Source organism: Ursus americanus, chromosome 12 (genome assembly GCF_024610735.1).
Source record: "Ursus americanus isolate L20-20 chromosome 12, mUrsAme1.1.p, whole genome shotgun sequence".
NCBI classification, from domain to species: Eukaryota; Metazoa; Chordata; class Mammalia; order Carnivora; family Ursidae; genus Ursus; species Ursus americanus.
The window spans coordinates 33,414,186-33,430,000 of NC_142138.1; the positions used below are offsets into that span (position 1 = coordinate 33,414,186).

At 33.5% G+C, this 15,815-nt stretch overlaps 1 long non-coding RNA gene across 2 annotated transcripts in view; it reads right to left on the reverse strand.

The window, feature by feature from the left end:
- Positions 1-15,815, reverse strand: part of LOC148109168 (uncharacterized) — a 781,283-nt gene that overhangs the window by 141,784 nt on the left and 623,684 nt on the right. The window lies entirely within an intron of this gene.

Genomic DNA, 15,815 nt, shown 5'->3' on the forward strand with positions numbered 1-15,815 from the left:
TTCATTATATGTTCTTTGATACATTTTGATTTTTAAAGCATATTCATGTATAATAGTCAAAATAACTAAAAGAAGAAAGAAAACATCTGTCTTCAAGGATTTTAAACTGGAGCGAGAAAGAATATGATGCACAAGGACATGATGCCCTACGTTTGTCTTATTACTCTCTTGTCATCTAAAAAGTCTTAATAATTTTTGGACAAGGGGTCCAACATTCCCATTTTGCATTGGGCCTGTGTCTTATATAGATGCACCTTTATACATATAAATGTGGGATTATAAGGCAGAATGTGATAAGAACAAAGTGAATAGTACTCACAGTTCCTGACTAGGAGAAAAGAAAACCAAACCAGTGTGTCTAATAAATAGGCCAAAGTTGGATAAATAGCATCATCTGTAAAAAGAACAGGTTATGCAAAGCGTCTCGTTATTACTGTAAATAGTCCAGTCTCTAATGTGTCTTAACTCATTTTCAAATAGACCAAACCCTCTCTTCCAACCAAAAGATGATTAGAATTCTATGGTTATGATGTTTTTCAACTTTGATGCACTAACATTTCGAAGTAGCATCTGTTCACTGAGATAGAATAGGCTCCTAAGTGCAAACTGATACCTATTAGTAATCAAGAGTGTAGGCATTTGTTAACTTAGTGAAAGTTAATTTCCCTCTCCTTTATATTTAAATTTTCTATCCTTCTAATACATTGCTGCTATTGCCCTTTTGAAGGACCCCTTTGGGGACCGATCATGTCTATAATTCATGCAACAGGAGCAACTTGTTTTCAAAGCCCGGACAAGATACTGTCAGATGGGTCACTTTGTGACACATTTGAACTTAATTGGTACGAATTGTCAAAATCTCGGAGATGCTTCTGAATGCAACAGTTTATCGATCCAAACCATCAAATTAAGTTGCATCAAGAAAAGATGCACCAGAAAACCTAACTTTTTGAAAATCGCTATAGACCAAAGGACTCTTGTAAAAAATGGAGAGACAGTTCAGCACCAATGCCCCCTTTCCCAAATTCTATGCATACTGACATGAGCATGTGGACATGATACGTGGTGCCTAGCTTTTCTTAAGGAGAGAGACTGAAGTTTAAGCCAAGTGATTTAGGAAGCCAAGTGACGGCAGCTGACTGTTTCAGCACACAGACATGTAGAGATGCCACAGTGGCAAATGGCGCTGAGAGACACGAGAAAAGTGGGACAGGAAAAGCACTGGGCAAGACACAGGATGATTGATGGCATGCCTCTTTTGCTGGGTGCCATCTGGTGAAGAGTACAAGGAGATAAGTGAATAGTGTGTAATTTTTAAATAGCTTGTTATTTTTATGAAATCAATCAGTGTAATAGAATTTAAAATGTACATGTCTACTTGCCCTCACAGATTCCAGCCCTTTCCTTCTCCTGTCAAAAATATTTTTGGTAAGTAAAAAGAGGCCATCTGCCATATGTGTTTTAATATGATAATTTTTAAAGTTTATATTTTCTTTTCCTTCCCTCGTCGAGAAAAGGAAAAATTCTATTGCATAGATTCTATTCCAAAAGTCACTTGAGAAAAGATTTGCAGAACAAGTTCCTTCCTATTTTGTTGTTGATTATTTCATTCACTGACATTCCCTAGTGTTCAAAACCATAACTTTAATTTAGAGTGGAAAATGAATAGTCAAAATATACTATCACTGTGCATTTTAGATATAAGTCTTGTAAAAACCTGTTTTTCCTGTCATTGATGGGTCCTTAATTTGAGTAAGGTTTCTTAGTAACCTGTATGTTTATTAAAACTTACTTTAATTTCCAACTCCTGCTACCCATCTCTTCTCCTTCCCTCACCCTCCTAGAGAAAAGAAAGAATTTTATGTCTATGCCCAAATCCACTATTTAAAAGTCCTAAAGTCATTTGAAACATTAAATTAACATGAGGCTACTTTTTTTCAGTGAAATGCCACCAATGCTTTTTATACAATGACTATACTGGAAAAGTCTCATATAGTGATGGTGAGGTCCAGCCTATATTTCACAGGAAAATATGCATCATTATTGATGAAGGGAAAGTTGTGTCTATATTTCCATAAGGAATTTGCATAAATCTCCACAGCAATAGGACTTTAAAATATTCTATGAATTTTGTCTTGCAAGTCAAGCTCCTACAATGAATTTAAAATAAGGTGGGTTAGGTCTGTGTTATAAAATGAAAATTTACCTATTTTCAATTGCATGGATTAGAAATTGGTTAGGGAGATGGCTTCTTCTATTCTTTTACCCATTTCTTGAGGCTGTGTATACTGATTTCAAATATAATTATGGATCAATATCAGCTTTAAGCCAGCATTTTAGCAATATATGTGTAAAGATGAGATAAGTTCTATCAAAAGAAAATTAAAAATTATACATTGAATGCAACAATTTATAGTGATTATAGCTCCTTGTTAAAAAGCAAAATTCCATTAACTAGGTAATTATTATTAGAGAAAAAAATTACCCTAACACCTTTAATGAAATTTTAAAGGTATTGCTTTGGGGCTTGAAATAACCAGACAAAATCTTCTACAAATCTGGTTTTAGAACAAAATCTAGGTCCCTTTTTGTATCCTACTCTTAGAGTCTCACCAATGAAATGGAGGCTCTCCAGGATCAATCCTAGAGCTCTTAAAATACAGAGGGAAAAATTAAACCATCAAAAACAAGAATCTGGTAAAAATATAAAAACTTAACTATAGACCACCAATCTGAAGAGCCAGAAGACACTTTTCTAAAGATTCAGTAATAAAAGCCATAAAGACTTTATTTATTTATTTATTTATTTATTTATTTATTTATTTATTTATTTTAGAAAGAGAGACAAAAGAATGTGTGTACACACACATGGGAAGTGGCTGAAGGAGAGGGAGAGAATCCTCAAGTAGACTCTCCACTGAGCTCAGAGCCTGATCCCATGACTCTGAGATCATGATCTGAGCCAAAATCAAGAGTCCAGAGTTTAACTAACTAGGCCACCCAGGCACCCTTAGACTTTTTAAAAGAAATTTTATATGTGAATAGAAATCAAGTTCAAAGCTTGTCCCTTCCCCTTCTAATATCAGTGAGATCCTTCTAGAATATACTCTTGCTTTGATTTACTCCACCATGTTGGGGATGTGCTGAAATAATTTTTATCAAGGCAGTTAATAATATGTTAATCCAGACCTATCAACTAATTCATGAAATATTTGATATTTACTGAGATCTTACTAGGTTCTCTTCCAGGTAGTGTGTCAGTATCCGGGCTTAAAGATACAAAAGATACAGTCCATATGTACCATCAGAAAAAATTAGCAAAAAAGTAATGAAAGAAAATAAAAAATAAAATTCCATCCCAAACACATGAAAAGCATTTTCCTGATCCCTCCCCTACTGGCTTCATTATTACTACTGTAAATAGACATGTGATAGACATGTAAATAAATGTTATAATGTGACAAGTGGAATGATAGCATCATATAGAAAACAAACAAATATGAGATGGATTCTAGTGATACGCATATGTTTGTGATTTCACAGTAGGAGTGATGCTTTAATGATTCCATTCATGTATTCCAAATTGCTACAACGTCTGCTTTTGGCTCTAACAAAAGGAATATGCTGCTTTGAGGTGTGCGCCATAGATAATAGTGATTGAATTGAAGAAAGCAGGTGGAAGGAGGAAGAAATAAGAATAGGGCCTAGGAGAGAGAAAATACAACTTTCTTACCAAAGTTCAGAGCTATACTTCTCCTGAGTATGGTGGAGGAAGAGCATAAAGCACATACAAAATTACTCAGAAATTGTTAAGGAACTAATAATGAACACATCTGTTAGGAACAGACAACAGCCTGGCATGGCAAAGTTGGAAAAACAGGAGGGTTTTCTGTCTTTCAATTATTTTATTCCCTTCCTTAGTGCTTGTGATGTGTGCATATATGCATATAGACACATATTATTAATTGAACTTTTCTCCTGATCTAATTTTAAGAATGTACATAGGTAGGAAGCATGGAGCAGGATCAGGCCATTTGCAGATGCAGTGTCACACCATGATTGTGATATTGTGCTATCCACCCAGGCTGAGACAAGACAGGCTAAGAACAGACATCATGATGGACAAAAGTCAGAAGAGAATGATAAGACAGATTAAAAGAAAAAAAAAGTTCCTTAACATTTAACAAGATGAGGTTAAATTACACCAATAAAAATGAAAAAGCACATGAAAAAAGTTAGATCTAAGCCACTCCCCAAAACACCTAGCAGCACATGTTAAGCATGATAGATACTCAGTAAATATAGATTGACCATGTTGGCCTCAGTATTGATTGTACATAGCCCATTAGGTTGACCACACTCTCCACCCAATTCCTATTAAACATGGGACCCTCAAGCCTTAATGCCAACCACAGAGAAAGGGAGGGGGAAGAGAAAGTAGAGAGATTTTATTATCTTTTTAATTAACCAATTCCACCTTTTGATTAAAGTGTTAGAATAGTCATGAGGCCTCATCATTACATTGGGATAATGGGAGTCATGTTTCTCATAGTTGGAGAAGAGAGTAACAAACATGGGAAGGAGAAAGGTAGAATAAAAATCTTTGAAGTTGAATCAATGTTGAGAATACTGGTGTGAACTCATTTTTTAACATATTTATCTATAAATATACATATAGAGTTGATATAGACAAATATGTGGAAATGCATGCATGATTACACAAACATATTTTCCAGCTTTGCCTGCAGACACCCCAGCGGCAATAACACCCCAGTATCAATAAGCAGAAGTATCATCTGTGTATCAGTTTCTAAATTTAGTTCTCCAGTAAAAGAAACCAAAGGTCTAGGAGAAATGACTGACTACAGATCTATTCTTAGCTATACCAAGAATATCTTTTTTGTGCTAGAAGAAAGGCCATGATCAAAGAATAACAGGTATCATCATGCTATAATGTCAAAAGGACACAGGATTCAATTTAAGGTCGTTTCTGCTGTCAAATCTGAGAAAATTGGTACATCTAAATAAATAGATAATTGGTACATCTAAATAAATAATAAATATCACATCATAACCCATTGGATCCTGAATTTCTAAAGGATGAAAATGAAAAAACTGAGTAAATTTAAATGGGGTCTATAGACTAAATGATAGTATGATATCAACCTTAATTCCCTAATTGTGATCATCCTTTTGTGGTTATGAGGAGAATGTTCTTGTTTTAAGAAAATGCACACTACTCTAGAATGGTCAAGAAAAAATGATACATATAAATATATACAGAAAATGATAAGGCCAATGTGGTATAATGTCAACAATTTGAGAACCTTTGTAAAAGATATACAAAGACTTTTTGTTTTACTCTTGCTGCTTTTTCTGTAAGTTTGAAATCATATCAAAATAAAAATTTAATAAAGAATATAAACAAAAATACAATATAGGTCTGGTGTTCATATAAAACGTCTCTTACTCAGTTTACTTGTCATTGGTTTGTTAGCAGGTGCAATCTACATACAGCTAAATCTCTTCCAATACTGTGTTTCAGTGTTAATTTACAAGGTGGGCTTAGGAAAGTTTGTGAAAGCCTATCCTTAAAACCAAGCAAAATATTATAACCTGACTTTAACAGAAATGAAAAGTAGAAGTTGTTATTTTACTTGGAGGTATCTTTATAACATTGAATAAGCCTAATGACTCATCTGTACACATTAAAAGAAAAGACAATAATAGCTCTTGATTCCTCATTAATAATATATAGTGTTAAAAAGATAGAGGGCAGATGTACAAAATGGGAGATGCCTCTGGTATATTGAACTAGTGTTCAGAGTTTAAAGATGCTTTGAATGATGCTAAGAAACCAACAAACCCTAAGGTCAAGAGTGAAGAATAACCCTCTTTGGAGTGTGAGAGATTAAAGATTTTTTTCAAGAAGTCAAATCATTAGACACTGATTTCTATGCCATGTACTATCTTTATCGCTATCTATAGTACATCATGATATTAATTATTCACAGGCTGTCCCTAAGTTATCAAGGGATATTCTATCACATCTGCATATTTATTTCACAGACAGATAGATGTATATGGGTTATAGTTCAAACAATATCCATGAAGTATTTTAAATTTAAATATCCCAGAAATATCACAGTAGCATTTATTATAAGTTTAAAACAATGCAATAGAAAGCAAATAAAAGATAGTTATTAATTTTACATATTTATAATGTAGCATGACATGGTCCAAGTCTTCCACCTTACATTTAGAATGCAAGTTATTAAAAAAAAATAGAATGTAAGTAATAAAGCAATGTACAAATAAATAACGACTCGCAAAGGATGATACATGAGCTAAAAAGTTGGTAGCATGTATATTTGTGAAACTGAATTATGAGATTCTCACTTTGTGGGTTTTTAAAATATATTTTTCCTATTTTCAACAATGCTAAGTTTCACTGTGTGATTGGATAATAGATATTATACCTACATATACATAATATTCTAATGACAAATGTTTTTGACTACCCAGAAAAATCTTCTGGCTAGAAGTCTTTTCCCTAAGATTTCTAGAATAGTAAGGCTTTACTGTGTGGAACATTATTGATTACTGAAATAGAATACTGCACACCGAAACTGCATGCTATTTAATCCATAGGATTAAAACTGAAAGAATAATCAATAATTTATTTAGCCAAAATCTTCGATAGAGACAAACTCTACAAAGGTGTATGCCAATATTATCAGTAGTTATCTTAGTCTTGAGTGGATAGAGCTCAAGCATGGTTTTCCAAAATTCCCTCTTAAAAAAAAATGTGGAACATCAATGAAAATCTTTTTTTACTGTTGATCATATAGACCTTAGGGGTAAAAAGCATAAATCACTTTATTTATCTGTATAAAAAGTGACTTCAGAGGTGCTTGGGAGGTTCGGTCGGTTAAGCATCTGCCTTCAGCCCAGGTCATGATCCCAGGGTCTGGGAATCGAGCCCCTCCTCCCCGCTTGTGCTCTCTCTCTTGTTCTCCATCTCAAATAAATAAATAAATTAGTTTATAAATAAATAAATAAGTAAATAAATACAAATAAAAAGTGACTTCATACAAGAAATTAGATGCTCACAAACATTTCTGATAAGTTGCAGATGTGCACCCCACCCTGAGCCTCCAAGTCATATAACTCTTGGAACCATACTACTGAAATGGTCCATTAGGGATACCACCTCTGCCAGCATCAGAGAGAAGAATTGAGAGAGCTCTTTTAGAGCTATAATTAAGGAATTAGAGAGCTATCACTATTACTGTGGCAACTGCCTCTTGACACCCACAATTAGTAACTTGACCCTGTAATGCTGTTACAGAAATGCCCAGTGCGGCAATGAACATGCATTGCAGCAACAGCCAATGGAGAGAGAAAAGTCTCATTAATTTTCATCTTCAGAATCAAGTGTAAGTGCATCTATATGAAGGGAATTAATTTGGATATTGAAACCTAGGTGTAAAGGATTCTGGGATATTGTTTCAATTTTTCAACATGCGCCATAAGGGAAGGCACATTAAAAAAGGTGGGCCAATGAATTCTATATTCAGTGTATGATACCTACTTCATTCTTCTAGTCAGACTTTCAGTGGCATACCTCAAAATCCTTCACACAAAGTTAAGTGGGTCATTCTGTAAACTGGCCATCACCTGGTGACCTGTTTCCTCCCTTCTGGTTTTCTGCTATTGTTCTTCTATTTGAAATCTTTCCTCTATTCCAGATGAGTTATTCTAATTTTATTCCTCATCTTGCTATCCAGGTCTCTCTGAATATCAAAATATTGTCCTACAGAAGTCAGTTTCTGCCATTCCATACCCATTTCTCAGTCTTTCTGTTCTTCAGGATCTGGATCCTGAATTAATTAATATCAGGATACTATTCTAAAGAAGAAGAAAAAATAAAGAAGAAGAAGTAGAAGAAGAAGAGAGAAGAGAGAAGAAAGAAGAAAGAAGAAGAAGAAGGGGAAGGGGAAGAAGGGGGAGGGGCAGGGAAGAGAGGGGGAGGAGGAAGAAGAAGAAGAAGAGCAATTCCCCCTCCTCTTCATTTCTAGTTTCCTCTTAGTCTGCTTTCCAAGTCTTTTATTCCCTACTAGATTTTGAGGGCCTTAGAGGATCAACTGTGCTTGATATTTGTATCAACTCTCTCCATATTAACTAGCATAATGTTTTGTACATGGTAGATATTCAATAAATATTAGTTATGTTATTGAAATTATCTATACAGTTATCATTTTAAAGGATGTGATTAAAATGTTGTATTTTGAAAAATTATAATTAAAATTAAGTTATTTTCCAAGTTCTTTAGTAAAATATATGGAAATCGAAGTTAAGTTTTCAAGGGAATTGAGATTTTTATTTAGAATTTGGATTATTTCTATTGTCAATGGAAAATAATAGTTAAAAGCCTCTCATGCTGGAAATACACTTTGGTGGTAGCATGCGTATATGCATATAGTACATTTGACAATATAAAAGTATTTATAAAAACAAATTCAACTAAATAGATTTGAAGATATAACTGGCTTTATTAAGCCATTCAAGAATGGGGCAGCATCCCATCTAGCAAGTAGACTGGAGTTCCAAGGAGTTGTACAAAATGGAAAGATTTTATAGGAAAGAGGGTGAGATGAGGATGTTATTAGCAAAACAAAAGAAAGGACTGTTTTCAGGCAAGGTCACCTTCCCTTAGGGGAAGGGCAGGGAGTCTTTGCCAAATTATCTCATCTTCCTTTGTGGGATGAAGAGGGCAATGTGACAGGTTAACTCATTGGTGCTGACCAGAAAATTCCTGACCGGTAAGAATCCATTTCTGGAGGAGGCTGAAATTGCAGTTAGGTATTAAACCTTGGTTTGGTTACTTGGCCTGGCATAAGTGATTTCATTTAGAGCCTGTGGTTTCCTTTTTAATAAAAGGCAAAGTAAGTTCATTCTTAAAAAATAAAGAGGTGACATCTTAATAATATGGCCAATAAAGGGAATATGATAACTATAAATGTGCTTGATATATGTAGTTACAAGGCTTTATGAAGATATGATTTGTGTGGACACAGAAAATTAGTGTTTGAAACAGTGTAAGGAATCTTCTATTAAGAATTAAAGCCCATTATTAAGCAAAATAAAGAATGGATAAATATAAGAAATTTTAGAAATATTCTCAAAATGCAAATCTACTTGGATAATTTAAGGGTCTCCATAGTGTCATCCCTTAAGACAGTAAGAACTGAACTGAAGATAAGATTATTTATTATCTTATTAGTAAAAAACAAAAACAAAAACAAAAACAAAAAACTGTCATTTAAAGAAGTAAGTCTGGATGACCCTAATTATTAGGTCAATGTAATTTCTATGATACATCCATTTTCTTTCCAGATGTTTCGATTTTCAACTGAATTACTTCGGCAAATGAACTGTGAAGCTACTGGTGCTATTTACATATTTATTAATTTAGTCATTTATCTATCTATTCATTTATTTTACTTTTAGTTGAATAATGAGTTTTGACAATAATTTTTGGCAAGCTATGTAAAAACATTATGACACATATATTTGCAAATATATATCACTAGATGCAATTGCAGGTCTAATGTTGGAATTGAGCAAGAAGCATTTCGTAGTGCCAGCTAAAGCTAAGACAGCAGGCTTTATTTCAATTTAAATAAAACCTGAAGGTATTGCTGCAGAAAGCTGGCTCAAGCTGTCTGGCATTCTGCCTGGAAGAGAATCTTTGATAGTGTTCTTCTTTAGACTATATTAGCTTCACCAGTTTTTCTTAGTTAACATTAAAAATTTAATTATCCAAACAGTATAATTCATCAGGATTTTGCAATTGTTTCATCCGCCTCCTCTTTTCCACATTTTATAAAGCATTTCATTCAAATCAAGATCCTTGAATTCACAAATGAATAATCTACATTTTGCTGACAGTTTTCCTTTCTGAATTCAATATAATATTGTCATTCAGAACTTGGAAGCACCATTTAATTATATGCTACTGCAGAACTCTGAGCTCAAGGTAGTAAATATTCCTAAAACCTAAAGGGGACATTTCAAAAATGTGTTTCTTAACTTTATTTTCATGTAAGTTTTCAGAGGCTGGGGATTATCAGTCAAAGTGAAAGGTGGATTAAGAAGCATTTGTAGGTTCTGATGGGTTTATGATAAAAACAGTCTGCTTTACATCTGCTCTGTAGGAACAAGTACTCCCTCCATAAAACTGCTTAGAACACGGAAAAGGAAAAAAATCATAATCTCAAATGGACTAGGTTTTCACTTGTTATATGTTTCAGGCTTTTGGATTTTCATGTCCTGATATCTGAGCACAGTAATTTCCCCATGCCCCGCAGGTGTGATTTCCTCAGAGCTGCTGAGCCTCTTCATACATGCATTCCACGAGGATCTCCTTCTAAATATCTTCACAGGAGGTCACTAACAGATATTAACACAATCCAAAAGCAAAGTTATTGAGTTTATTTTTCTGTGAGCATCTATTGGTAATTTCACAAGGCCTGGAAGTTTATTCAACAGATATCTTGGTCATTCAGAACCATTTCATTCCTCAATTCCCTTTGACCTGCTTTTGGGATAACTCTGTTGCCCCTTTTATCGGCGTGTTAGGGATAAGAACCACATTTTTCATATTTGCTATGTAAATTGGGGTCTCACCCAGTTTTGAAAGAAAAAACTTAAGTTGAAAAATTAAAATGACCTCTTGATATCTCAAGTTTTATTTGGCAACTTTTGCTTCTGCTCTGAGAGTTAAGTTATGTCACCTTTCTTTAGCAATATATCAATTGCTAACTTACTATTTACACTGCAGTTAATTTCCTTTTAGATATTGCATTAATTAAATCCCCTTGCCTCATTCAACTACGAGGCTTCTTTGAAATTCTTTAAAACTTCAGGCAGCAAAGCTTTAGTGACCATTTAGTAAGTGTAGGGTATTATGCGTTGGTGCTGCAATAGATGCACTTTTAATTACCATGAATTTTTCCCCCATGTGAACTAGTAGAAATGTGAGATAAGCCAAGAATTTTCATGTGTTGCTTTACAGTTTTGTTTGGTTGTGGTTTTGGTTTTCCTGAGAGTGAGAGACCCCTCAGCTCCTTCATCTGAATGGTCAAGTTTATAAATAATACTCTGCAACAACAAAAAAGTATTTCTTACAGGAAGAAAAGTATTAGAGATTACAGGTTGAATGTGGAACTTTCTTGCTAGGTTATAAATATGGATAACAGATACAACATAGGCTTTTATAATCATTTGGCATCAACAAATAAGGATTTGTTGTAATTTATAGTTTAATAATTGAATGAAACCAAACACTGGCAACTGAATTAAAATAAAGGAAGATATGGAGATTCTATCTGATGGCATACTGCTTTCATCATCTTTTTAATAAGCCTCAAAGATTACCTATCAACATTTTTAAATGGTAAATATTATAAATCAATTCCTTCAAAAGCATTACCAGAGCAAAGGATTTCAGTGCAAGTAATTTATTTGGAAGCATGGCAAGGGATTAAGGAAGTGAGAAAAACTTTTACTCTGCAGAAGATACCATCAAGAGAAATAAAAAGAAACCCAGGGCAAGACAGAAAATATTTACAAACCATATATTTCATAAGGGAATTTTACCCAGACGATACAAAAGACACTTACAACTTGACAATAAGAAGAATAGTACCCTAATTTAAAAATGGATAAAAGTATTTGAATAGATGTTGCCCCAAAGATATACCAATTATCAATAAGCTCATGACAAGACTCTCAACATTAGTCATTAGGGAAATGCAAATCAAAACCACTTTACAAGCACTGGGATTGCTACAATCAGAGACAGACCATAACAAATGTTGGCAAGAATGTGAAGAATTTGACACTCTCGTGTTGTTGAGGGAAATGCAAAATAGTGCAATCACTTTAGAAAACAGTTGGGCCATCCTCAACATGTTAAACATAAATGTACTGTATGACACAGCAATTCCACTCTGAGGTATTTACCGAAGAGCAATGAAAACATGAATCCACGCAAAAACGTGTACACAAATGTTCATACAAGCATTATTCATAATAGCCAAAAAGTGGAAATAACTCAAGTATCCATCAACTACTGAATGGATAAATGAAATGTGTTAGGTATATCTATATAATTAAATATGACTTGGAAATAAACAAAATAACAAAATAAACAAAAAAATGAAATTCTGACATATGCTACAAAACAGTTGGACCTCGAACATGCTAAGTCAAAGAAACCAGTCACAAAAAGATCCATATACTGTATCCCTCCACTTTGATGAAAGATTAGAGATCTACAGAAACAGAAATTCGATCATTGTTTGCCTAGGGCTGGGGCAGTAGGGAGAATGGGAAGTGACTATATTTTGTGCCAACAAAAATGCTCCAGAATTAGATTGTGTTGATGGTTGCTCTACTTTGTGGATATAATATTAAAATTAGAAACAAGCAAACAAACAAAAATAACCAAATCATATACTTTAATCAGATGAATGGTATTGTGTAAACATTGTATCTCAATAATGATTTTGGTTTTGGTTTTGGGTTTTGGTTTTAAGTAATTGCGACTAAATAATAGCAATTACTACCCTCAAATTTAGTTAAACCCAAAATAAAACATTAGGTATTAATATAAAAAAAAAAAAACCTTGTTCCTAGCGGTTTATGGTTTAAACATTGTTTATAGTAGTCCCTTTATGTGTAGAACTAAGGTTTAAAACACTAAAACATAAGTACATTTCTAAACATCTAAACAGTTTCACGTAAAAGCCCCACCATTTCTAACTGGATCCTTTAGTTAACTATCTTATACATTTGCATTAATGGAAATCCCTGTCCAGTCCAGGGAACTGTCAAAGAGAATGGTTTGCTGGGTTCTGTATTATTTTGTAAGGGAAATAAGGAAATGACCAGTAGTAGACTAAAGTAGGATCACACATTATCATAATCTGCCCTCAACATATAGAAGGGTAGAGGGACATCAAAAGTTGCACTGTTTCTTGCTTTGTCAATACATTCCCAAGGTGTCTTTATCCAGTATTTTCATATACTCATATACTAGAGCCTTAAATAACCAGGTTAACCATCTATAGCTTACTACATGGCTGTGCTTCTTCACTGAAGATTGTAAGCAAGTCTACAATATATCATAAGAAATGAAATATAAAATTCTGATAAATCTAACATTCTATCAGTGTCTTAAAAAGCACTCTCCTTCAGGCAAAGATCACTAATTTGGTCTCCTTCTAAACCTAGGCTTAAATTTGGCAGGTAAGACTTTAGGACATGAAGAGATGAGTACTAGCTGAAATCCAAGGCTACCTAATACATCTCTAATCTGAAGCCAAGTGCCTAAAACTATATCATGGATAATAGTAGAAAAAAAATTAAAAGTGTAACCTCCCTAGAAATTTTTTTCTCCTTTTTTTTTTTTCAGGGACTCTGACAATCTTACCCAATAATAAATGCAAATGAGCTGATGAATAAACACCATATGCAACCTTGAAGTTTCCTTTTTAGAACCTAAAAACTTTCAAAAAGATAGTAGCCTCTACATAAAAGAAAATCTTTTTTTTCTTTTTTCTTTTTTGATGTTCTGCAACTAGTAAGCAAAATTACTTACATAATTAAACCAAATACTTGCATTAACATCAAAAAGTAAACTCATACATGCAATGAGTAATTTAAAAAAAAATTCTAATTACAGAGTGGGATTTAATTGGTTCTCTGTAATAACAATCATATAGCTTCTTCAAGTAGTCACTTTGCTTCAGTTCACTAAAAAACACTATGTTCAATAGAAAAATTGATTCCAATCTGGAAATAGCCTCAATTATCCTGCAGTATTATGCCCAGCAACATATCTAAGGCAATGCTTCTTAAACAATATAATACGGTGACAGAAAAGAAATTACACAGTGAACAGGCTTATTCATGTATTTATTTATTTATATCTGCTTCATTCCCTAAAAACGATCTGTGCCTACTTGGAACAAGCTTGTGTGTAAGCAAGGAGGGTTGATGAAGTGCACATTTTAAACTTGGAAAGAAAAGAGAGATATAGTAAAGATACAATGTTTAGGGCAGTTTGGCTGCTGAACATAGATTTTATGAAATCTTTTGCAAATATTATCTATGCCAGGAGTTAAATAATCATCAAGCATCCATTAGACAAATCAGGTGTCAAGGAAAGTTTCAGTGACAACTTGGCAATCCCAGAAATCATTTTTTCATCAGGTTTGGTAGAAATAGATCCTGTCGGCACTTACCTTTCAGCTCTAGAACTGAAATAGTGTGCTGCTGGAAAGAAATTTCAATTGGCCATGTTGCTTTAAATATAATAGTGACAAGACTTTTCTTTCTTAAAGTGCAATCTCTTGACCTTGAATTTGGCAAACTTGTGTTAACTTCCAGCTATGCTACAAAGTGCCAGAATAATCTTGAACGGTTTTCTGATGTCTCAACTCCTTGGTTTTCTCTCCTAAAAATGGTGACAATATCTGTTCCATCTGGAACAAGTATAATAGTGTGAATACCAAAAAAAAAAAAAAAAGTAACTATACAAACTATCGGTGTAGGTTATGAGAATAATTTACATTTATATAACCATTTACTTTTTGTAAATTGATTTCATGTGCCCCTCAAAGCAACTACAGGAGCTCTAAAGTTGAGACTAATAGGTTAGAAGATTTGCTGTAGCCTATATGGCACAGAGAACAATAGAGAGAGAGGACTCTTATTTGATAGTCACATAATAATAAATTATCAATTGTATCACTTTAGAGTTTATAAAAGGTTTCATATACATGTTATGTGTATGTTTAATTATCTCAACAGCTCTGAGGGAAGTTTTAATATCTCCATTTGTAGGTAATAACAATTGTTAACACGTCTTAAGTACAGCAAGGCATTCTAAACATGGTGCCCAGGAAGGTCTTAACTATTTTCTTTAGATAAGAGTCCAGTGGAGTAGGTACTATTAACTCCTCCTATTTACAGATGAGGAACCGAAGTAAAGAGATACTAACTTGATTAAAGTCATCCACTTAATAAATGGCAGATACTAAAGCTGGGCTCATACTCTTAAGTACAATACGGTTCTCAACACATAAAGCTAAGACTCAAGCTGCAACATCTCACATAGGCTCCTTAGTTAGTCAGATTCAAAGGTCTGTAATCTTCACTTTGGACTGTTTTGCTTTTCTTGAAAGTAAAAGTGTATGTGTGTGTGTAATGTTGTCATTAAAATGAGAATTAATGGAGTGGTGAAATGGCTACAGAGATATAATAAAAATGAAATATAGTATTTCCATTTGTAGAAAGTATATATCCTCACTTTTTCAAATATGCTATGAGAGTATATCTTCTCTCTAAAGCAATATTAAAATATAATGTAAAATACCTTAAAATCATTATCTTCCAGAAAATGTAATGTTTCGTGTTTAGTTTATGCCCCTTGACTGTTTTCTGCATCAACTTTTTTTTTTCTTTTTTACTGGAAAATCATGCCATTTTTCTTGCTTCTAGCTACTGGTTTAGCAGCAGGTGCTTCTGTATAATATAGCTGTATTTAATATTTAATTATATTCCAAAAAGTGTAAATAACCTTTAACAAAAGAAGATATTCTTATCAAATTCTTCAATATTCTTACATTAAAGCAGTTGTTTTAAATGTTCAACAAGTACCTGATCCAAAATGCATACAAATATGAGAATACGGTGATATTCATTTAAAAATAAATAAATATAGGCACTCTCATTGGAAGCAA